Here is a 24,979-nt window from a genome sequence, read left to right as displayed (position 1 = left end):
TGGCCTCCCCTTATGCTTACCATTACTGTCAGTCACATCCCCAAATCTCCTTGAAGATCTCACTCAACCACGACAGCTGTGTAGATTGTAAGCCTGATGTCACAACCTACTTCTTTCTCTCTGTTCCTTTGCTGGTGAGCCTGTAGTTCTCCTTCAAGTGTGATTGTATATACTGCCTTTTTCTCCCAACCAGATCTGATCAGGATAAAGAGTAGCTGGACAAAGGAGCAAAGCCACAAAAGGACCAAAGCCACACAGGACTTGTCTTTGCCCTGACATGTATCTCACAGATGGTTGTGGGCCCTTTAGAGTCTCCTGATAAAACCTGAGCAGCCTGAGACCAAAGCCTGGTCCAGTACCTAAGTAAGAAGGTACCGCCTTCCTCTCTGCCTCTTGTGCATTTTCTTCTCCACTGAATGCGTTTTCTTGATCTATCTCAGAAGGATTTTGCCTCCCTGATCCTTCTTATTGCAACTCCTTCACAGCTGAATAGACATTTACAGTGTACAAAACACGTGGTTCTATTGGAGCCTCACATACACCCTTCGAGAGAGAGCCTGAAAACACAGTGATTAGAACTGACTTCAAATCCTTTCTTATATATAATAGATACTCAAAAAATATTTGTAGAATAAATAGACAAATGACTCAATACACATATCAATCTCTCTTGAGGACTAAGCTTCTTATTTTTAATTCTATTTTTCTTTTTGTTATTTGGACGATTTGACTTCATAAGAGGCCTGACATGGAACATCTAATTTTAAGATAGTTTTTCCTGCTCCAACTATCATATGTTTCCTGGGGCGCTGGCTTTAAAACAAATTACTTTTAAAGAGATACATATGTTCCTCAAAAGGTTACACAGAGTTACTACATGACCCAGCAATTCCACTCATAGGTACATACATTTATGTATGTAAACATATATGCACACAAAAACTGGTGCATGATTATTCTTAATAGCCAAAAAATGGATACAACTCAAATGCTTATCAGTTGATGAATGGATGAACACAATGTGGTATATTCACATAATAGAACATTCTTTGGCAATAATAGAAATAAAGTACTGATACATGTGACAACCTGGATGAGTCTTGAAAACATTACTAAGTGAAAGAAGCAGTTAACAAAATATCATATGTTACATGATTTGATTTATATGAAATGCCCAGAATGGGTACTTCTATTGAGACAGAAAGCAGATTAGTGGTTCCTCAGGGCTGGAGGGGCTGGGGCAAACAGGGAGTGACTGCAAATGATGTGGGAATTGTTTTAGGGCGATGAAAATGTTTAAAAGTGATTGTAGTGATGGTTGCATAATTCTGTGGAGCTACTAAAAACCACTGGATTGTATGTGTTAACTGGATAAAGTATTTGGCGTGTAAATTATATCACAATAAAGCTGTTAAAAAAGATACATATTCATTAAGCAAAACTTAGAAAATACATACAGAAAAAACAAATTGCCTATAATTCTACTACCCTTAGCTAACCACTGTTGACATTTCTGCTGTATTTTCTTCTCCTTTTTCTGTGCGCACGTGCACACACACACACACTCCTAGGGTCGTTTTCTATATTCAAGTTTGTAACCTGTGTACTTGGCATAGTGGTGATGGCAGCCATTTCCCACAGATCCTAAGAGCAGAGTTTCCCAGTCAGGTGGGACTCCTGAGTTAGATTCTTGCTTCTGCCTCTGACTTACAGTGAGTCCCGGGCAAACTCCTTAACCTCTCTAAGCCCTCACTTTCCTGAGCAGTGAAATGAAAATGGTGATACCTAACTTCCATGGACATCATGAGGATTCAATGTAAAGTTCTAGAATACTATTTTTCTTCAATCATTCCTCAGTGAGGACCAGTTTGTTTTCCTCAGTTGCAAGGCAGTCTGCCCTCACCAGTAGCTAGCTCAGATCAAACTAACCGGAGCGACTGCCCCCACCTCATTGACACTAAAGTGTTCTCTCTTCCTGGGGAGCGCGCAGCAGAGTAGCACAGTAATGGCGAACACAGGCTCAGGATGCAAACCGCCAGGGACAAACTGTGATGCCGCCACCCACTTGAGCATGTTCCCTAACTCTCTGTGACTCCATTTTCTCATCTGTAAATGTGTCTATTGACAGCAGTAAGTTCAAATGTGTTACTATCTATGCAGTACCCGGTACACTGTTAACTATTCTTACAATATTCTTACCCAAGTAGTAGACTACATTCAAACTTCAAACTTCTAGCTGCCCAAGCATTCGTTAACTTGCACGCCCATATCTCTTTTCTACAGTCTAAGGCATAGTGTTACTGGCTCTAAGCTCATAATGGTTGCTCATCCACTAGCCCACAGCACAAAGCAATTTTTCTTTGGCGACTTGAGTAGTTAAGAATGTTGTTTCCATTAATTTTATTACCTACGTGCCTCCTGGGGGCAGGGCAAGGCAGTTTAGCTAAACCAAACCAAACAAAGCATTTTGGGGGTTTATAAATGAGTACTTATTTGCTGTTGTTCTAAATCATCCCAGCCAGATGGGCATGTTTTAAGTATTTCCAAGGAAGAGATTTCACAAACTCTCTTAGTAACCTGGCTTAATGCTTCCAATCTATATTGAAAGTCTTCTGAATATCTTACGTCTGGGGCAACTCAACAGTTTGTTGTCCAAACGGAGATCTTTGAGAGTATTAATAATTACCACAGAAACAAAGCGGGGCAATGCTGGGCAAAGTGCCGGCATGCGTAGTCACCCCACGAATAGCAATTAGTTATGAGTGCTGTTTTGAATGCTGGCCACATTATTTTACTTAGTACTCAGCAGAGAGCGACTGGTTCTCATGGTCAACGTAACAACCTTATATCTTTTAACTTTTTTGTTGATGTTTAGAATGGAAAAAAAAAAGAATTAGGCAAAACTTGAAGGATTTCTTTCCTTGTCCTTTTCTCACTGAGTGTCATGTGATGATGATGCTGCTGATACTTAGAGAGCACTTAATACATAACAGGCACTCTTATGCTTTATGTGTATTATTTTATTTCATCTTCACAAATCTCAGCTCACTGTCCTTGCTCTGCAGATGAGGAAGTAAGTCACAGAGAGATGGAACATCTTGCCCACAGGTATACAGCCAGGATTTGCCCCTGACAGGGGTCCAGAGGCTGGGTTTTTAACCAAGACACTCAGCTCCAGGCCTTCTGCAAGACCATGGCTGGTCAAAACCTTGTTGTTGTTCAGTGCCCAGCCTTGACTGCCTATGCCAGTCCAGTGGGTGGATTCAGATTTCTGCTTCCTGAGTTGGGACACAGAAAGGTCTGAGCTAAGGCTCTTCCATGAAAGGGAGGTAACAGAAGGTCAAATTCAGCCCAATAAATGAGAACTTTCTCCTCATTACAATCACCTTACACTAGACTCAGCTGCCCAAGTAAGTAGGGAGTTCCACATGACAAAACGTACTCAAACAGGGGTAGGTGGTTTGCTTCTTGGAGAGGTCACGTGGGGACCTGCCATTTACAAACATCTCTTCGGGGCTTGTGAAACGGAGCTTCTCAGGTCATGTCCAAAAAATGAGGATTCCCAGGAACCTGCCTTTTTAACAAGTTTCCTGCCTCTGATGCAGGTAGCCCCGACCATTGCTGTACAGGGATTCCTGTTTGGAGTGTGAGGAGAGATGAGTTGGAAGGCGGGGTGAAGGCATAGAGAAAAGGGCCGACACACATCCCTTCTGAGCTGAACCATATGGTTTGGGTGAACTTTACTCTCTTAGTCTCTCTAATATTAATCTTCTTTTTGGATGTTTATCCTTCGTTTCCTGACAGAGAATGCTTGAGTGACATATGAGGTGAGAGATCTGGGGTGTAATAATACCATGTCATGGAAACACTCAGAAAGCCATGACCCTATGGCATGTGAATTCTACGTGGAGTTTGCACAGGTATTAAATGTTCTGTGGTTGGCTTTTGGAAGCCTGTTCTATCCTGACACCAGGATTTCTAAGCTGGCCTGGAGGGAAGCAGGCCTGCAGCTTCCTGGTGTTTGGAGCAGATGGGGAAAGAGTCTGAAATATTCCTTGTCATCACCTCCAGCTGACAGACCACAGGCAAAGGAGGCAACAGGGAGAAGTCAGACCAGTTGATCTGGGAGAAAAGAGAAATCAATGGTGATGCCTTGTGAATGTTTCCTTCTTCGTGCTCCTCTCCAAATGGATGGGGTACGTCTATGTGTGTGTGCATGTGCATGTGTGCGTGTGTGTGTGTACCAATTACGTAGCACTTGTCTCTGGCCAGAGACAATAATAAATCAGGGGCTACAAAACCACCACTAGCCACCTCCTGCAGGCCCCGTCAAAGAAACAGGCTTTCCCGAGAACAGCTGAACCGGCAGGATCCCCAGAACTGTGGCCCCCACCGCATGGGATGAAAATCACACATCTGGGATCTAGCATGCCAGATGTGCAAAGGGCTAACACAGAAAAGACACTGCTGGGAAGACCACATCGCTTTCAAAAACATTAGTGAAGGGTTCAAAAATTTTTATAACCTTAGTCACCATAGTGCTTTTATCAGACTTGAGCAATAGAATTTCTTCAACCCTGCTTCTTTGTTTTGGGGTGTCAGGAGGGATTCAGAAGGATGCTGAACCCACTGAGGCAGTAAAGATCTAGATGCTAAATGAGTCCTGGTTGGAGTCCTGGGTTTGGAATCAAGTCTAGCAGTTACCAGGCAAATGATCCCGAGCAAGCTACTTTAACTTCCTTTAGGAAGAGGGATGGCTGTTTCTACCTCATTAGGGCTGGTGTGAGGATGAAAGGATCTCTGGGAGGCACTGCAGAGAAAGTCCCTAGCTCGGGATCTGGCACTGAGCAGCCGCATGGCAGAGAGGGGGAGAAGAGCATACTCCACTGCTCCACGAAGGAAAGGCAGATAAGGGGGAATTACTTCTTGCTCAGTCAAGCCCCAGAAGCCCCAGAAGGCCTGATTGTCCTGTGAAGTTCTCACATTCCCAGAGCTACTAGGAGAAGAGCTGCCTTGTTATCTGCTGGTTGTGTTCTCCTTCCCTTGGGCCCAACTGCTCCCTTTCCATCCCTTGAGGACATCCCCACAGCCTAGCCACATCAGGATGTTTTTCTGTGGAGCAGCAGGGACATGGGACTCAAAGATTAATTAAGAGTTATTCAAGGTTTCTACCCAGCCAGGAAAGACAAGAGTTCCTGACAGGCAGAGCCTCCATTCTCATGAGTTTATGAGTTTTAAATTTAAAAATAGGTCAAACTATTGGCAATGGGTATGGATGTGGTTTCTTCTTGGGGTGATGGAAATGTTCTAAAATTAGAGTGGTGGTGTTTGCACAACTCAGTGAATCCATTAAAAACCAGTGGATTGTATACTTTCAAAGAGTGAATTTTATGGTTACATGACTTATATCTCAAAAAAGCTGTTATAAATAAAGTAAGTCAGACTATTTAGTTAGCTTTCCATTCTTCTGTCCTTCTCTAGCTTTAACTGAAATATAAATTATAATTTAATTATAAATTTAAATTACACACTTAAATTATAAAGTATAAATTTAATTAAACTATAAAGAGCCATAACATATCACATAGCATTTTGAACCAAGATGAAACACTACCCCTCTTCCTACAGATCTACATTCCTTCTCATTCTCTCTCCTCTTCCCAAGTACCATTGTGCCCATCAAAATTCAATACTCTTTCCAGATTTATCCCATGAAGTCTTTCCTGGTCTCCACCAGCAAGTGTCCTCTTTCTAATTACTTATCAAGCCTGTGCTTTGCTATATGTGTCTGCTCTGCATGCAATCAGGCTTCAGGGTGTGAAGATGAAGGGTGGTAAAGGAAGGTACTAACAGGACTACACAGGTGTCTTATCTACCTAGGAATCTTCCCCATTCATCTCTTCCAGGGTAGCTTCCCAGTCTCTGACTCAGACCAGGGCTGATGCCCAGAAGACCTTCCTGCCTCCTGGATCCTCCTGCTGCACTGATCCCCAAAGAGCTTCTGCAAAAAAAACTTCCTGATACACCACTTCTGTGTATTCTCCTCTCCTAATTAAGGACCCAACATGATCCCAATTGCTTATTGAGTCCACCTAAGTGCTAAGAGGTCTTCTCTGGACCAGCTGTTTTACATCTCACTGGCATCTCCCGCCATTCTCTACATGCCCCCTTGCTCTCTCTGCAAGGGTTCTTCCTGGCAGATGGAATCCTCTCCCAAATCTACTCTTTCCTTGTCCCTCACCACCTCCCAGAGCCAGATCCAAACATCTTTTTTTTGGCGGGGGTGGGGGGAGATTTTATTTATTTATTTGACAGACAGAGATCACAAGTAGGTAGAGAGACAGGCAGAGAGAGAGGAAGGGAAGCAGGCTCCCTGCCAAGCAGAGAGCTCGATTCGGGGCTCGATCCCAGGACCATGGGGTCATGACCTGAGCCGAAGGCAGAGGCTTTAACCCACTGAGTCACCCAGGCACCCCGAGATCCAAATATTCCTTATCCTTGAAGGAATTCTTCCTCTAAATAGCCTTATTCCACATTTACCTGATCTTTCTTTGTTCAGCTGATGGTCCATGATTTGGCCCTTACTGGTACTATCTACATGGCATGGCTTCCGTTGCTTTTATGGCCACATCACATAGTTTGTTATACTGTACCCAGTAGGTACTCAAGTGAATGTCTGCTAATGTGAACTTTCTTCTTCTTCTTCTTTTCTTTCTTCTCCTTCTTCTTATTTTTAAGGATTTTATTTATTTATTTGAGAGAGGGAATGAGGGGAGGTCCAGAAGAAGAGGGACAAGCAGATGCTGTGCTAAGTGCAGAGCCTGACACAGGTCTCCAGCTCTCAACCCTCAGATCATGACCTGAGCTGAAAGCAAGAGTAGGATGCTCAACCAACTAAGCCACCCAGGCACCACTGTTTTGTTTATAATAATAAACTGTTAATAAAGTAATTAATTAACTCTTAATTGTCTTTGCATTAGGTACTGGGGAACCTCTCTTCCTCCCTGCTCACCAGACCTGGCCATTAGAATAAGAAAAACAGCAGTTAGTGGTGACCTGGTAGTTGGAATCATTGTTTTGTCTGCTCAGCCCTCATCTACTGATTCTCTTGCTTTTACTGTAATGCAGAGCCATCAGATGGTTACCACAGAAGCAGCCTTTTGTGCATTGTGACTTTATGGCCACAGATGGGGTTGAGGGTCTGGGTAGACCACAAACCGGGAGAGGTCAACCGGAGCCCCTTCTTTCAAACTGCACCTTGCATCTTCTGACTCTAAATTTAAGGCTTGAAATAAATCCTGTCCAATTTAGAAAGTATTCTTCCTTCTCAGATTCTGTTTTCAACTGTTTAGCGTTAATTATTGTATGTTTAAAGTTCTTAGTACTGTACAGTGTAAAACCTCAAGGGTATAAATCTAATGAAATATGCTTGAATATGTTGTGGCCTCACTGAGGGCAGTGGGACTGCATAACTTTCTCTTTAAAATATAATTCAGGCAAATAAAGGCATTAAGTTATACTAGTACAATGGGAGATTTATTATCTAAACTTGGAAAAGTCAGGAAATTCCAGAGTCTGATTCCAGGAGAGATATTTCTAGAAAAGAAAGTAGAAAAGACCTAATGCATGTCAGTGCTTGGTTCATTTGCTGCCTGGTACAATAATCCTGTGGATTAAGCATGGGGATCATGTTGCACAGACTCAAGCCCTGTACCTTGCACAAAGGAGACCAATATTTAATGAATGATTGTCAAATAGGTCTCAAAGGAGTAAAATAATTTCACATTTTTGCAAGCATTTATTCTGAGATAACTAAGAAAACTACATTATCTCTGTTACAAAGGGAGAAATGGAGGAAGGAAAAACTGGTAACTGACTTGTGTTCCCTAACATGTCCACAGTACACCTATGAATGAATTCAAGATTTACTTACTTCAGAAATTAGACTCCAATTTTTAAGTTATGAGATGCATGGACTACTGATTTATCTCATGAGATGAAGAAATGACAAGCAGAATTGAGGACATTCAGGAGCGCCTGGGTGGTGCAGTCAGTTGAGTGTCCAACTCTTGGTTTCAGCTCACGTGGTGATCTCAGGGTCTTGAGATCAAGCCCCATGTCAGGCTGCATGCTTAGCTTAGAGTCTGCTTGAGACTCTCTCTCTCTTTCTTTCTCTGTCTCTCCCTCAGCCCCTCCTGCCTCCCTCATGTACTCTCTCACTCTCTCTCAAATAAATAAATAAATCTTAAAAAAAAAAAAAATTGTGGGACACCTGCGTGGCTCAGTTGGTTAAGCATCCACCTTCGGCTCAAGTCATGATCCCCTGGTCCTGAGATGGAGCCCCGCATCTTGCTCCATGCTCAGCAGGAAGCCTGCTTCTCCCTCTCCTTCCCTCTTCTGCTCTTTCTTGCTCTTCCTTGCTATCTTTGTTGCTATCTCTGTCTCTCTCTCAAATAAATAGATGGAATCTTAAAAAAAAAAAAAAAAAAAGAGAGAGAGAGAGAATTGAGGACTTGCAAAGATGCCTCCAAAACAAAGTTCCATAAAATTCCCACAAGGTGACTGCTAAGCACTGAAGGCTCTTTAGAGGCACCTGAGTCACTTCAGGCGCTGGCACTTAGGCCAGGCTTATTTGTGGAGTGGTCTGTCTCACAAGGACTTTGGTCCATCTATTCTGGACTCCCAAGTCCTAGAGTTCTAATCCAGAAGAAGGGAATTCTTTTATTCCTTTTCTGTTCTTACCTGGTCTTCTAATTTCAAAACAAACTGCTTTGCAGATATAAGATCTCCCTTCCACTGAGAGAAGATGCTGTAGTTGATTTATTTTTTGTCTAGGGATAGCATCTCTGTGTTCCAGAGGTCAGCTTTATTTGTTTCTATGAACATATAGCCATATCTCAATGTGCCTCTTTCTGCTTTGGCCACTACTCTAAATTTTCTCTGATCCACACATGCTTATGTGCATTAGGGATGACTGAGGCTGGGCTTCTTCCTTCTGAAGGTACTTTGTTAACTATTGTACCTGTCATTTCTTCCTGCCAACTGCATCCTCCCCATATCTCCACTTTTCTGCTTTCTCAAGAATGAATTCACCTTCCATGACTAATGTAATCTGTAAGCAGCCTTCATGTTGATTCTACAGATTTTAATTTCCTAGCATTTCCCTGTAGACTCTTCCTAACAACCTCTTTAAAAAGAAAATCCCCCTCTTGGAGTTAGACAAAGGGTTCCTGGCCCCCTCTCCCCCCAGCCCCGCAGGAACTCAGATGCCTTAAGGTGGTACAGGGCCATGGTCAGGCATGACCTGAACAGATAAAGTAGGGAATTCTAAGAATGCGTTTCTACCAGCATGCATGAGGAACAAACTGTGTGCTAAGCACCCTGCTTGTGGGGGGCCAACACAACAGAGATTAAGTGACTAAGGCCCCTGACCACAAAGAGCCCTCAGGTCTTTGAGAGTCCTCAAGGCTAAAACACATAGAAGATGGCATGATGTAGTAGAAAGGACATTGACTTTAGGGCAGCAGATCTGCATGACCTTGGGACAGTTACTTAAGTTTAAGGTCATGGCTAAAACCTAGCAAAACTTTAATTGCTAAAGAGAATAGGCTTGTCACAGAGTATACCATCTGTGTAGATGAGCTGAGGTTAAAAACCACCAGCACTATTAGGTAGTCCCTGGAGGCTGCTTCTAATTTAATTAGACCTGATGAAGCTTACCTAATGAGATGACTACTGTATTTCTTCCTCTTTTATACAGCTTTATTGAGATATAGTTCATGTACCATACAATTAATTGATTAATATGTACAATTCAATGGCTTTTAGTATATTCACAGGGTTGTGCATCCATCACCACAATCAATTTTAGAATATTTTAAAAAAAGAAACCCCGGGCCCCTCAGCCATCACTCCTCAACACTGTCTCCCCCCACCCCTGTCCCAGCCCAGGAAACCACTAATCTACTTTCTGTCTCTATAGATTGGCTTATTTAGGGATATTTCATATAAATGGAATCATATAATATGTGGTCCTTTGTGGCCCTGCTTCTTTCATTTAGCACAACTATATTTCCTGAAGACAGAGGTATCCTTAATATTTGTCAAAAGTGGAGTTGCTAAATAGAGCCAAGAGCAGCCATACTGGGGATTACTGCAGCACTTTAAAAAAAATTAGGTAAATTGGGGTGCATGGCTGGCTGTCAGTTAAACATCTGCTCAGGTTATGATCTCAGGGTCCTGGGGCTCTCCACTGAGCAGGGAGTCTGCTTCTTCCTCTCCCTCTGCCCCCCACCAGTTTGTGCTTGCTCTCTCCCACTCTCTCTATCTCAAATAAACAAATAAAATCTTTAAAATAATTAGGTAAATCTACATATGTTAATAAAGGTCTCCAATATATGTATATAAATATAAAGTCTAGAAGAATGAACAATAAAATGATAAAAGTACAGACCTCATGGAGGGGGAGAGAAGAATGAGGCTGTGGATGGAATACAAAGAAGACTCTCCTTATTTGAAATTCACTAATTTTTTTTCAAGGATAATTTATTCATTTATTACTTTAAAATTAAAAATTAGTTAAAAAGAGAACAAATTCTTCATGTTTCTGGTTCTAGCAGTAAGGTGCTTAGAAGTAGCCACCCTGTCCTACACCTCTTTGTAAGTGAGGGGAGGACACGGTGCAAACAGCTGCTCTCAAGACTGGAGACAGGGGAATATGACCCTTACAGGAGCAGAGACCTGGGAGCAGACTCTGTTGTGGGCACAAGTGCCCTCTAGGGAAACCTGAACTGTAATTGACTCTGAGAGTTAAAAACTCCAAGGGGGACCCAGTCATAGAGGGGCCCCACGATACTGTGAGAGTTACCTCCTGAAGCTCGATCAAGTTCCCACTGTAAATATCAGAGAAAAATCTCCTTGGGCTTTTGGCAGGGGAAGGGGAGAAGGAACTATTTTAAAATACAACAGAACACTGTTCTTAAGTCCTGCCCTCAGAGAAAACTAGTTGACCAGAGTCTAAACTGCTAGGGTTTTATCAGAGCCTGATTGAGTTAGGGAAGGAAAAGATCCAACTCCAGCCCACTGTAGCCATCATGTCTCACTTAAAGTGGATAAAGGAAAAAAAAAAAAAGAAAAGAAAAGGAGATGGGCACTTGAGTTGCTCAGTCCTTAAGCATCTGCCTTTGGCTCAGGTCATGATCTCAGCACCATGGGATCCAATCTGCATCCTTGCTCTGCGGGGAGCCTGCTTCTCCCTCTCTCTCTGACAGGCCCCCTGCTTGTGCTTGGGCTCCTTCTCATGCACGCAAAAATAAATAAATGAAATCTTTTTTTTTTTTTTTTTTAAAGGAGAGGGGCGCCTGGGTGGATCAGTGTGTTAAGCCTCTGCCTTCAGCTCAGGTTGTGATTTCAGGATCCTGGGATCAAGCCCTGCATCAGGCTCTCTGTTCAGCAGGGATCCTGCTTCCCCCTCTCTCTGCCTGCCTCTCTGCCTTCTTGTGATCTCTCTCTGTCAAATAAATAAATAAAATCTTTAAAAAAATAAATAAAGGAGAGAAACATTTGAGAGATTGGTAGTCCAGAGGCACAGGCTCACTGAGACCCAAACAGCACTACAGAATGATTCCCCTCCCCCACACTTCACCACCACCTTACTAAAGTACTATTTATAGTAGTTCTTTTTTGCCCAGCATGTCATGTCCAGCTAGCAAGAAAAAATTACAAGACTTACTTAAAGTAAAATAAGCACCATTTGAAGAGGCAAAGGAAGCATCAGAACCACACATGGCAGTTCACAACACACACAGGCCCATTAGGTGACCCACCTCAAAACATCCATAAACCCTAGCTGACCAATGGGCTACTTACAACCAGACATGGTACCAAAAAAGGAAAATTCCTTTTGTTCCATACCTCCTCATTCCCCCCTTAACTACAGCACCCCCCCCCCCCCAAATCACTGTCTTTTGGCAGACACCCTAGCCTCTCCTTTGCTGTCCTGCCCACTGGTACCTTGCCATATATTCAACAAACTTCTATCCCCTTTGTTGTCTCAGGTGAATTCTTAGCCAGCCTCCATGTGATTGGGTCACCTCACAGAATCCTCAAAAACCAGGAACCAAAGAGAACAAAGACTGAAAATGAGAACATCAGAAATGAGATAGAGGGAAGCAGGCTTTCCTTGGAAAGCCCCCAGAAGGAAGCTGGACAGGAAGTCCCAGGTACCCTGAGAGCTTCCAAAGCATGTGGGACCATTCAGGCATTACAGACCCCTCCAGTTGACTGGATGTGCAAACAATTCCTTGGATAAAATTAGGTACAAAGCAAAGCCCAGGGAAGAATGAGGCCCTTTGTGTCACAGAGTCACAGACAGGGTTTACTTCAACCATAGGATAATCCCAATTTTGTGCTCAGTTTCCTATTAATTCAAAGGGAAGTGGAAGACTGGGGATAGTGATCACCGAGAAAGACTGTCAGGATCCAGGATTTAGAAGAGAGACAGGAACTACATTATCTAGGATGGTTACACAAGAGCAAGATTCACCTTCTAGAAACCTGGGAACTACCCTAACTTCAGTAGTCTCCATAGACATTAGTGTCTACACAGAGAATAGTGAAATAGTTCCTGAAACAAAGGAAAAGGGAAATTTCTTTCTTTTCCTTTCTTTTTTTTTTTTTTTAAACTATTTTCTGAGATAGCAGGGAAGAGAAGCTGGGCAAACGAAATCAACAGCCTGTAATCATAGGGGATGATCCGGAAGGAAAAGGCATCAGATAGGGTTTTGAGTTTAAAGAGCTAATTATGGATTATGAGAAGAATTTTGGTTTGTTTTCAACAGACTGTGTTGTTACTTAAGATCTAAGCATAACTGAATTTGTATATATAATTATAACCTTAGAAGGGATGTTTGCCATCTACCTATCTAGGGATAGAAGCTAGGTCACCCAATAGCTGTGGAAGTCCATGATAGATCTTAGGTGGAAGAGAGCCGAACTAGGGAGTCACAAAAACACGGATGAGAAAGAACTCATCTATTCTAACAGATGCCCAAATAGATAGTCACTTGCATGAAACCCAGTGGTGAATTTGAAGTGGCAAGAGTCATAGAAACATTGATGATAAAAGAGTTAATATTTATTAAGTGCTTATTTATGTGTCAAGCACTATGCTAAGCATTTCATATTCATTATTTCTAAATCCTCACAACAGCTTTTTGATGCAGATGTTACCATTATTCCCATTTTACAGATAAAGAAATAGTATTTCAGAGAGATTAACTAATTTGCTTAATGTCATACAGCTAGTAAGAGACTAGAAAGACACCTCATGTTTTCTGATTCTAGTCTGATATAACCATGATGCGTTTTCTTGACTTTCTTGCCCTAGGCCTCCTCCAACCCCAGAAATCTTTAATTCCTTATAGTTTACAAATTGAAGATAGGCTTCTTAATCCTTTCTTGTCATTTTTAATTGTATATTTGAGCTAAACTCATCTGATAAAAACAAGAGGTTATTTCAGTAAATAATCATCTGGCAGGATTTTATTCATCCTGTGTGAACCTCCAACTGACATGGTAACATTTATAACCTAAGAGTTTATGGTCACGTTCAAAAATTGAAATTGACTACTGAGTTTCTAAGTGGAGTGAAAGCTCTCCTTTACTAGTTACTGGAAGAAATATATGTAAAGGTCAAAAATGAGTTTAGAAATAATTTGAATATTATACATTAAGCTACAAAGTGACCACCTCATGATCAGAGATAATAAAAGTAGGTTAAAATAATCAAAGGTGTCTTAGAAGAGGACAGATCACCACGGAAACAATAAGAATTCTGGCATCTGAGCAGGTGGATTATATTAACCAAAGGTAATAGTGTAGGCTGGAGAGAGGGGGGAGGTACAAGTCATTGAAGACCACTCACCCACAGAACAAGTCAACTGAAGACCACAGAGACATAAAAAGCAACTCAATTTGGTTTAACATTTTTTTGTGTGTGAGGAACATGAAATATTTAACTCATCTGCTTTTTCAATTATGAACAGGAAACATAAAACTACAGTCAATAAATACACCAAAAATTATAATAAAACCTACTCCAGACCCATGTTACAGCCAGTGTAAGAGGAAAAGGAGAAGCAGAGAGGGAGGGAGTGCAGGGGAGAGAGTGGAGGATTGCTCAGCAGGGTCCCAGCCACCTCTGCATCTGTCTCCATGGGGCTGCCCCTCTCACAGAATTCCCTCCTCAGGACTATCCTATTTCTTTGTTTCCTTGCTGCCTAAACTTCCCAGGCACTCCCTTTGCTCCCCCTTTTGCCCCTCTCCATGCCTTCTCTGCCACCCCCCCTCCGCACCACTCTGAGGAAACTTGGAGAAGATTATCAATGACCCCTTCTCTCACTCAGCCCTTGTTCTTTATGGCCTTTGTCTGGAACTTTCAGTTGCTCATCAGCCTTTCCTTCTTCTTTTTTAAAAATTACCAAAGAAAAAAATAAATAAATAAAAATTACCAAAGAAATATATATTCACATGGTTAAACTACCAAAGTCTTATAATGAAGAGTGTTACCTCTCCCAACAAATACACTATTTCTTAATTATCAAGTTTAGAAAATATCCCTGATTTTCTGATATGGAAGATGGGGATCTAGCTCTTTAAAAGCCCCCACTTTCTATTTCCTCTTTCATTCTCCCACACAGGACTAAATTATATTTTTACTTCCTCTATTGTCCACCTCTGCAATTTCAAACAACATGTTTAAGCCTCTGATTCTTTTGTTAGCAACCACACACATTACCTATTGATACTCTATTGAGGAAGGAAACCAGCTTCTTGTCTTTATTATTTTACTGTCTTCATCAACATGACTTTAGTATTCTGGACAGCTCTTGTACAGGAAGATGCAACTTGAAAATAAGTTTATTGTTTGCTAAGTTCTTTATAGATTCTGGACACTAGTCCTTTATCTGATATGTCGTTTGCAAATATCTTCTCCCATTCAGTCAGTTGTCTTTTGATTTTGTTAACTGTTTCCTTAGCAAACTCAACACCCAAAGAACAAATAATCCAATCACGAAATGGGCAGAGGACATGAACAGACATTTCTGCAAAGAAGACATCCAGATGGCCAACAGACACATGAAAAAGTGCTCCATATCACTCGGCATCAGGGAAATACAAATCAAAACCACAATGCGATATCACCTCACACTAGTCAGAATGGCTAAAATTAACAAGTCAGGAAATGACAGATGCTGGCGAGGATGCGGGGAAAGGGGAACCCTCCTACACTGTTGGTGGGAATGCAAGCTGGTGAGGCCACTCTGGAAAACAGCATGGAGGTTCCTCAAAATGTTGAAAATAGAACTGCCCTATGACCCAGCAATTGCACTATTGGGTATTTACCCTAAAGATACAAACGTAGTGATCCAAAGGGGCACGTGCACCCGAATGTTTATAGCAGCAATGTCCACAATAGCCAAACTATGGAAAGAATCTAGATGTCCATCAACAGATGAATGGATCAAGAAGATGTGGTATATATACACAATGGAATACTATGCAGCCATCAAAAGAAATGAAATCTTGCCATTTGCCACAACATGGATGGAACTAGAGCGTATCATGCTTAGCGAAATAAGTCAAGCAGAGAAAGACAACTATCCTATGATCTCCCTGATATGAGGAAGTGGTGATGCAACATGGGGGCTTAAGTGGGTAGGAGAAGAATCAATGAAACAAGATGGGATTGGGAGGGAGACAAACCATAAGTGACTCTTAATCTCACAAAACAAACTGAGGGTTGCTGGGGTGACGGGGTTTGGGAGAAGGGGGTGGGATTATGGACATTGGGGAGGGTATGTGCTTTGGTGAGTTCTGTGAAGTGTGTAAACCTGGTGATTCACAGACCTGTACCCCTGGGGATAAAAATATATGTTTATAAAAAATAAAAAATTAAAAAAAAAAAGAAAAGAAGTTTATTGTTTGTTTCAGGAACTTTCTAAAATGAACATCTGACTTCTCAAGTTTTCAATAGATAGTATCCAATGACTCTCTAAATCCTTGAAACCCACACCTCAAAATCCTTCCTTTGCTATGTCCACCAATCCTAAACCATATTGTCATGATACTTACCCAATCCTAATCAAGCCCATACACTGAAAGACCTACTTTAAGCCACATCTCAAGAAAAGCCTCATATATACCCTGACTTTGTCTTTGTCCTTCTGAGAACATTAATTACTCTTGCTGCTTTGTGTGTGAGACTATGATTCTGGGAGAGATCTCCTCTCCAAACCTTCTGTCCCATGGGAACTGGAAAATTTCTTTCTTTCTTTTTTTTCTTTCTTTTCTTTTTTTTTTTTTTTTTAAAGATTTTATTTATTTATTTGACAGAGAGAAAGATCACAAATAGACAGAGAGGCAGGCAGAGAGAGAGAGGGAAGCAGGCTCCCAGGAACTGGAAAATTTCTAATGGAATCAGCCAGCCATTGGGATGGGACCGAAGTCCGTAGGTGCACAGTCACATGTTTAACCATTTCCACAGCCTCTGATGGGTGTGACCCAGCCAGAGTCTAATGATTGAAACTTCCAGGCCACACTCCCTTCTTATATTACTCATACAAAGTCCAAATTCATGTGCCTACTTTCTAAATGACATAATTTCACCAAGAATAATTTAGAACTATGGAATTTCTCACATAGAAACAAAATGCTCATTTGAGAAGTAACTTAGAGCAAAAGCTTATAAATACCGAATGGTCTCCATTTTTTTGATTGGCATGAAGAAGCATCCAAAAGAAATTTAAATTCCAAAATCATTTCATTAAGAGAGTCTTCAGCCAAGGAAAAGGAAATATGTGAAACCCTTAAAACTTTTTTTTAGATACCTTCACAACTCATGACTTGAAACAAATAGCCCTCATCTTATTTTTCCTCTTTCCCCATCCTATGCTCTTCCATGCCCCTCTGCTTCTCTCTTCTTCTTCTTCACCATCTTCCCTTCTCTCCCGACAGGCCAGACATCCTCAAAGCTCAATTACCCCTTAAAGTTAAACCCCTTTCAGATCAGGGAAATCCTCTGGCTTTTGATTCCTGGTCTTGATCTGAGTTGAGAGAAGTCATTGAGAAAAGACTTTACAAAAGATTCAAATTTGCAGAAAAATTTAGAATAGTTTAGTTGTATATAATTCAGAGCTCCCAGATGTACACCCATTTCTTCACGTTAGTGGGAATGTCAGAAGCAAAAATCTGGGTGGAGAAAGCAGAATGGGAAGACCCCAAGGATGACTTAAAAGAACCAGAATCACATTGGTAGCTCCAGTTCAGATTTGTAAGTAAAGAAAGGATGAGTCCATCTAAGACTTCAAGGATAAGCTTTTTAACACTTTCAGGCAACATTCAGGGTAGATCCTGAAGCAGAGGTGACTGTTGCTCTATTCTCACTTTTGTGAATGGCTTTTAAGCAGATTTAATATGCAAGCAAAATCTGAAATGGGAATGAGTCCTATTGCCAGACCATTCATAGCTCAGTGCATATTTTCAAAGAATCTTAGAACAAAAATAGAATAAAACTTGCTACAGTAATGGTCTCCATTACTGTGGCAGACAATATACTCAGCTTTGCTGAGATTAATTTTCTGATTTTTTTCTGCCATATTAACAGGATATTATTTCACTTTGTAAAATAAGGTCATTAATTTCCTGTCTTTCCTTCCACCTCTCCTCTAACCTTCCACCTCCCAATTTTTATCAGCTGTACATTTACTTTTAATTTTCCAAGGCTTTGATAATATTTATGGGCTATTCTATGACCATGGTTATTTTCCATTATTTGTATAAGGTGTACTCTAAATATGAAAACCACCACTGAAACTCATATCAGCTTTTAGTTTGCTCATATTTGAATCTCTACTTTCTTGTTTAATTCTCTCCTCTCTCCCCACTCTTCCTCTCCACCTCAGAGTGTCTGAAAAGCCTTTATGTTATTCTTGAACTCTGTTGCTTTATCATGTTTCATTTTTTTTCCCTAAAATCTCCAACATACTGCCTGCTTCATCAAATTGCCATTTTCTCCCCAGAAACCCTCCTCTGGGAGTCCTGCATCTTCCTGCCTCAATCTAGACCTTCGGCTCTGTAGATTTGCTACCCAGCTAGCGCTTTGTGGACTTTCAGGTCTGAAAATTCCTCTATTTTGTCCTCACATTTGATTCAAAGTGAGATGAGGTACAGATTTCTGAGTTAAACACTATCTTTTCTTAGAACTTTGAAGGAATTGCTTTATTGAATTTTGGCCTCCTGTGTTGTTGATGAGAAATTTGATGCCATCTAAGCCTTGTTCCCTTTTTCCTCTGGAAGCTTTTAGTATTTTCTTCTTATTCTTGGTTTGTGAAAATTTTAAGTGATGTGTATAGATGTGGATAATTTTTCTTTCATTCTGCTCAGAATTTTCTAGACTTTTAAAATGTCAATTTTACTACTCTTCCATGTCAGGGCATACTCACTTCTAGGATGTTTTCTTTCTTTCTTTTAATTTTTAAAAATTTAAATTTTTAAATTTTTTTTAATTTCAGCGTACCAGAATTCATTGTTTATGCACCACACCCAGTGCTCCATGCAATATGTGCCCTCCATAATACCCACCACCAGGCTCACCCAACTTCCCGCCCCCTGCCCTTTCAAAATCCTCAGATCGTTTTTCAGAGTCCATAGTCTCTCATGGTTCATCTCCCCCTCCAATTTCCCTCAACTCCCTCCTCCTCTCCATCTCCCCATGTCTTCCATGTTACTCCTTATGCTCCATAAATAAGTGAAACCATATGATAATTAAATCTCTCTGCTTGACTTATTTAACTCAACATAATCTCTTCTAGTCCTGTCCATGTTGATACAAAAGTTGGGTATTCATCCTTTCTGATGGAGGCATAATACTCCATAGTGTATATGGACCACATCTTCCTTATCCATTCGTCTGTTGAAGGGCATCTTGGTTCTTTCCACAGTTTGGCAACTGTGGCCATTGCTGCTATGAACACTGGGGTACAGATGGCCCTTCTTTTCACTACATCTGTATCTTTGGGGTAAATACCCAGGAGTGCAATTGCAGGGTCATAGGGAAGCTCTATTTTTAATTTCTTAAGGAATCTCCACGCTGTTTTCCAAAGTGGCTGCACCAACTTGCATTCCCACCAACAGTGTAAGAGGGTTCCCCTTTCTCCACATCCTCTCCAACACATGTTTTTTACCATCTTATTAGTTTTGGCTACTCTAACTGGTGTAAGTTGGTATCTCAATATGGTTTTGATTTGAATCTCCCTGATGACTAGTGATGATAAACATTTTTTCATGTTTCTGATAGCCATTTGTATGTCTTCATTGGAGAAGTGTCTGTTCATGTCTTCTGTCCATTTTTTGACATGATTATCTGTTTTGTGTGTGTTGAGTTTGAGGAGATCTTTATAGATCCTAGATATTAGCCTTTTGTCTGTACTGTCATTTGCAAATATCTTCTCCCATTCCGTGGGTTGCCTCTTTGTTTTGTTGACTGTTTCCTTTGCTTAGGATATTTTCTTACATTATTTCCTTGACCACTTCCTCTCTTCCATTTGCTTTGTTCTGTCTTACTGGAACCCTACTCATGAAATTGGGGCCTTCTAGTCCTCTCCACTTCATAAGTCTTATCTCATTTTTTCTGTCTCTTTTACTTTCTGCTCCATATATGGGGACTCTTCTACTTCATTTTCTATTATTGCTGTTGTTGTTATTGTTATTATTATTATTATTTTGGAAATCATATTTTTCATTTCCAAGATGTCTTTATTTCTTCATTGTTTTCCTTTTTAGTATATAAGATAGTGTGTTGTTCCAATTTTTGAATATTAAACACTAGAGGTCCTCTTAGCTGACTTCCATCAAGGAACTTACTGGATGAATGGGTACTTTCCAGTCCCTCTGAGAAGCACAGTAATTCATGGCTTGCTCATGGCTATTGGGCCACTCACAGGTATGCCCACATTCTTAGTTCCATCAGCTGAATTGAAAACCAATCAAGAAGAGTTCCAGTTTTCCCCCCAAATTTAGTAATGCCATTGGTGGTTGATTTTCATATGTATATAATTTATGATGCAAACTAATAAAATATGAAGAGAGTTGTTATTTCCATGAAAACAAAGTTGAATGTTTTGGAAAGACTTGGTATAGAAGAGGCCCACCAAGAAGAAAACTGCTCCCAATTTAGGTGTGGACAAAAACAGGGGAAAATATCATAAAATTGTATAAGGACTCTAGTCCCACACTTTTGAAAAGTCCTTTTGACTTTTTCCAATTTCCTTTTTTTAAAGCAGAGCCAGATATTAAAGATACTTGAGAAAAGGACTTATGTACATTTTGGACTAGCAACTTTTGTATTCTTTTTTCGGTTATATAAATACTGAGACTACAAGATGAGTGGCAAACCTTATGACCTGCTGTTTTGCAAAAGGAAACTCCAAAATATTTTGGGACTTCAAATTTTTTAACCCCTAAAGTTCCCAAAATATTAACTATATGGCTTTTAAAAAGATCTTGAATTCAACCTTAGTACTCAAGTACTTCATGTTATCTTGGTTATATAACATTTCCACCATACAAATTTTATAGAACTATAAATACTATGCCATAAAATGATACACTATCTATTAAGTCCAAGTGGTTAAAAAAAATCAATTGAATAAACCATGTGAAACTAACCAAAGGAAGTATTAACTAGAACAGAAGCATTAAGTTTCTGACTTCTAGAACTAAGGTGGTTTTGCTACAATCTGGATGAAAGAGAACTGAAACTAAAGTCAGAAGAACCAGTTCCAAAATCATTGTAGCCATGCAACATTAGACAAATCAAAACCTTTCTGAAGATTAGTTTCTTCATCTGAAAACAGAGGATAAATATCAAATGCTTACATATCTGAAAGGATTTTTGAGAATGAGAAAAAAACTTATTTAAAAAATTTTAATTTTCAAATTATTAGAGATTCTTAGGAAGTTGCAAAGATAGTACAGAGGTCTCCTGTATCCTTAGCCAGCTTCCTTTAGTGATTACATTTTAATGTAATATAGTACAATATCAAAACAAGGAATCTGACATAGGTATGATTATGTGTGTCACTATATGCCATTTTATCCCATGTGTACCTCTGTGTACCACCACCACGATCAAGATATAAAGCTGTTCCACCACAGAAGTCTCCATTATGCTACCCCCTTATAGTCATCCTCACCCTCCTTCCCCCATTCTCTAACCTCTGGCAACAAATCTGTTCTTCATCTCTATAATTTTTTTGTTTCAAGAATGTTATACAAATGAATTATACGTTACTTGACTTTTTGATATTGGCCTTTTCACCTAGCATACTGCTTTTGAAATCCATTCTAGTTGTTGGGTGTGTCCACCGTTCACTTTCTATAGCTAAGTAGTATTCCATGACATGGATGTAATACAGTTCAGCCATTCACCTATTAAGAGACATTTTGGGGGCACCTGGGTGGCTCAGTGGGTTAAGCCTCTGCCTTCGGCGCAGGTCATGATCCCAGGGTCCTGGGATCGAGCCCCACATCGGGCTTTCTGCTCTGCAGGTAGCCTGCTTCCTCCTTTCTCTCTGCCTGCCTCTCTGCCTACTTGTGATCTCTGTCAGATAAATAAAGAAAAAATCTTTAAAAAAAAAAAGAGACATTTTGTTTGTTAATATACTTTTAACTATTACTAATAAAGCTGCTATGAACAATAGCATATGTGTTTGTATGTGAACGTAAGTTTTCATTTTTCTGGAATAAATGCCTAGGAGTACGGTTGCTGGGTTATATGGTAGGCATGTATCTAGTTTTTAAGAAACTACCAAATGTTTTTCCAAAGTGGCTGCACCATTTCACAACAATACGTGATCCAGTTTCTCTGCATCGTATTCGGCAATATACAGCATTGGAAACTGTAAAAGGTAGACAAATCTGAGGTAGGTTGTTATTAGTGCCAGAAATGTAGAAATGCCTATTCTTTCTCTCCAAAGCTCCTGAAACTTCTATGTATTGGGCCCGCTCTCCTAGGATGACCAAAAAGAAACACAGAAGTTATGTTGAAGCCAGGTGGAAAATGAAATGCCGTGTCCTGCTGAGTAGAGTCGGGAAGCAGGAGGAAGAGAAGAGTGTACAAGTCAAATCCTGACTGATGGTCTGACAGGCAGGGTTACTTTAATCATTCACATTGGATTCCATCTATAGCTCTCAGACTCCCAGCCATGATGAAAGTGTTATAATCTCAGGAGGGGGCAGAATAGCTAGACCAACTTCTTTTTTTCCCATTAGATATAAATAGGAAGGCATAAAGAAAATCATTTAGGTGACATTTTCCATTACCATGTGTCCTACTTAAATTAACCCAGTACAAGCCTAGAAGTAAAATATCTGTCATGATAGATCCATGTCCTAGGCTATTTTAGCATCCTAGATCAAAGAGATTTATAGGTTAAAAGTATCAGACTAATCTAGAAAATAAAATGTTGATAAAACAATTACAGGGACTCAAAGGATGGGGACTAGAATCGGATGGGGACTAGAATCATGGGGATGCATTTTTACTCATATATCTGGTGGCTGATATTGGCTATTCATTGGGACCTCAGATAGGCTATTGGTTAGAACACTTAACATGGGACTTCTCTGCATACCTTTCCTTGCAGGCCAGTTTGGGCTTCCTCATAGCATGGAGGCTGGGATGTAAGACTAAGTGTCTTGAGAGAACATGGCAGAGTGCTTCTTTTTTAAAGACCAGTCTTAGAAATCACATAGCATGTCCTCCTGAGCTCTATTTGTAAAGGCTGTCACAATGGCTTGCCCAGATTCAAGGAGAGGGAACATAGAGCCTTTCCCTCTAAGGGGGGAATGTCAAAGTCACAAAGTAAGAAGAACACATGGGATGAGAGTCATTGCTGTGGTAGATTGGAAAACAATAAGGTGCAAGCATGCTTCCAGGTTTTGTGTTGAGTGAATTTTTGTTGCTCAAAGACTGTGTGAGAACAGCTCTGTTTTTGAGAAGCAGCTCTCCTTTTCTTAAATGTCTAATTTTGCTATGGTTGGGAACTTCGGGCGCCCTTGGTAGTTACCAAGGTAACTTAGGTAGCCCTTGGATGGGCCTGATGGCGTTTCTTTCAATGAGGCTGAACATGCCTCTCAGCCCGAGACAGCTTTCTGAGGAATAAGCATGTCCTGGAGGGCTACTGGCTCTCAAGGCAATCAACCAGGGTAAGCAGGTTTTGTAAACTTAGTTATGGACTATTAGAATTAACAGGACCTCTCAAACCTGAAAAATGGAACTGAGGAAAAGTTATAAAGTACTGCTTGTCCACAGCTTACTCTTATGTAGAGCTAAGCAGAAAGAAAAGGAGATTTTAGGGTTAGAATTAAAATGTGTGCAGATCGGACTTAAGTGTACTTGACAACCAGTTCTAAAAAGCAATTCATGATTTGTAAGCAGTCAATAATCCTGGAATTTCCCATTAATTGAATGTTATATGTATGAAGTGCTGAATAAAATACTGAGAATGAATGAGTTTTAAAGCACCTTAATTTAAAGCTGAGGAACACAAGAACAACAAAGTAAATCAAGTGTTGGGCTCTCCCTGTAGAATGTCTTCCCTCTGCTCCACCCTGCCTCCCACACGTCTATGTGAATCACTGCCTGGGGAAGTCCTGAAGCCCTTCAAACTCAGTTTGATGTCACCTCCTGCAGAGAGTTCCTCCCCATCCATACAGAGTGATTTGCCTCTTCCTGGTGCTCCTGAAGCTTTCTGCGCATTCTTATACTATGGTACTAACCACACTAATTATAATAAGTTGCTTAAGTGTCTGCCTTTGCCACAAGACTGAGAGATCTCTGAGGGCAGAAGCGAGAATTTATCCAACTTTGTAATCCACTACTTAGCACAGTGCCTGGAATATAAGAAAAACTGAGTGAAGAACAAGAAAAAATGGGGCAAGAAAGTCAGAAAGGCAGGCGGGCAGGAAGGAAAGACAATAAATGGATAGTTTGATGGAATATTTCAGTTTTTCAAATAAATGTCAGATTCCTAACATATGAGGAAATTATATAAAATGCCTTTAGAATTCCTAATGATTCAGATTATAGGGTCAACTGATCTTGTTTTATATATATATATATAAATGTATATATGTATATATTTCTCTTATATGTATATATATACACATATATGTGTATATTTCTCTTATATGTATATATGTATATATATGTATATATGTAGATCTTTCTCTTATATTTCTTTTTTAATTTACTTGACAGACAGAGATCCCAAGCAGGCAGAAAGGCAGGCAGAGAGAGAGGAAGGGAAGCAGGCTCCCTGCCGAGCAGAGCCTGATGTGGGGCTTTATCCCAGAGAGCCCGATGTGGGGCTGGATCACAGGACCCTGGGATCATGACCCCAGCCGAAGGCAGAGGCTTTAACCTACTGAGCCACCCAGGTGCCCCATATTCCTCTTATATTTCATACCACCTCTTTGTTGAAACAGAGGTGAACTCAGACAATATGCCATTATCAGTTACAGTTTCAAATGCTTTCATAGAATACTGTTATAATTATTTGCTCGTTATTATTTATCTTTTTGTGTCCCATTTTTTTTATATTAAAAGATTTTCAACACTTAAAAACAAAATGTGTTTTGGATGCCCCATGAGCTCACCATCTGGCTGTAAGTAGTTTGTAAAATTTAGTTTTTTCTTCTCAAAAAATAAAGTCAATTTTTACCTTGAGAAATCTACTTTAACTTAATTGCAAATTAGTGTGGGCTTTAGAGCCTCCATGAGCTCAGAGGTGTTAATATAAATTAACTTTTCAATTCTAGTTCTAGGATTATATTAAAAACTTTCAGCAAATTTAGATTTAAATGATAGAATTTTTTTACTCTTAAGTTTACCTATTTTATTCAGAGTAACGATAGT

General features: G+C 40.3%; 1 protein-coding gene across 1 annotated transcript in view; it reads right to left on the bottom strand.

Annotated features, from left to right (window-relative positions):
* Positions 1–24,979, bottom strand: part of HPSE2 (heparanase 2 (inactive)) — a 693,243-nt gene that overhangs the window by 92,859 nt on the left and 575,405 nt on the right. The gene's annotated exons all lie outside the window — the stretch shown is intronic.

Source organism: Mustela lutreola, chromosome 4, assembly GCF_030435805.1.
Source record: "Mustela lutreola isolate mMusLut2 chromosome 4, mMusLut2.pri, whole genome shotgun sequence".
Lineage (NCBI taxonomy): Eukaryota > Metazoa > Chordata > Mammalia > Carnivora > Mustelidae > Mustela > Mustela lutreola.
This window is presented reverse-complemented; position numbering and strand designations above follow the sequence as displayed.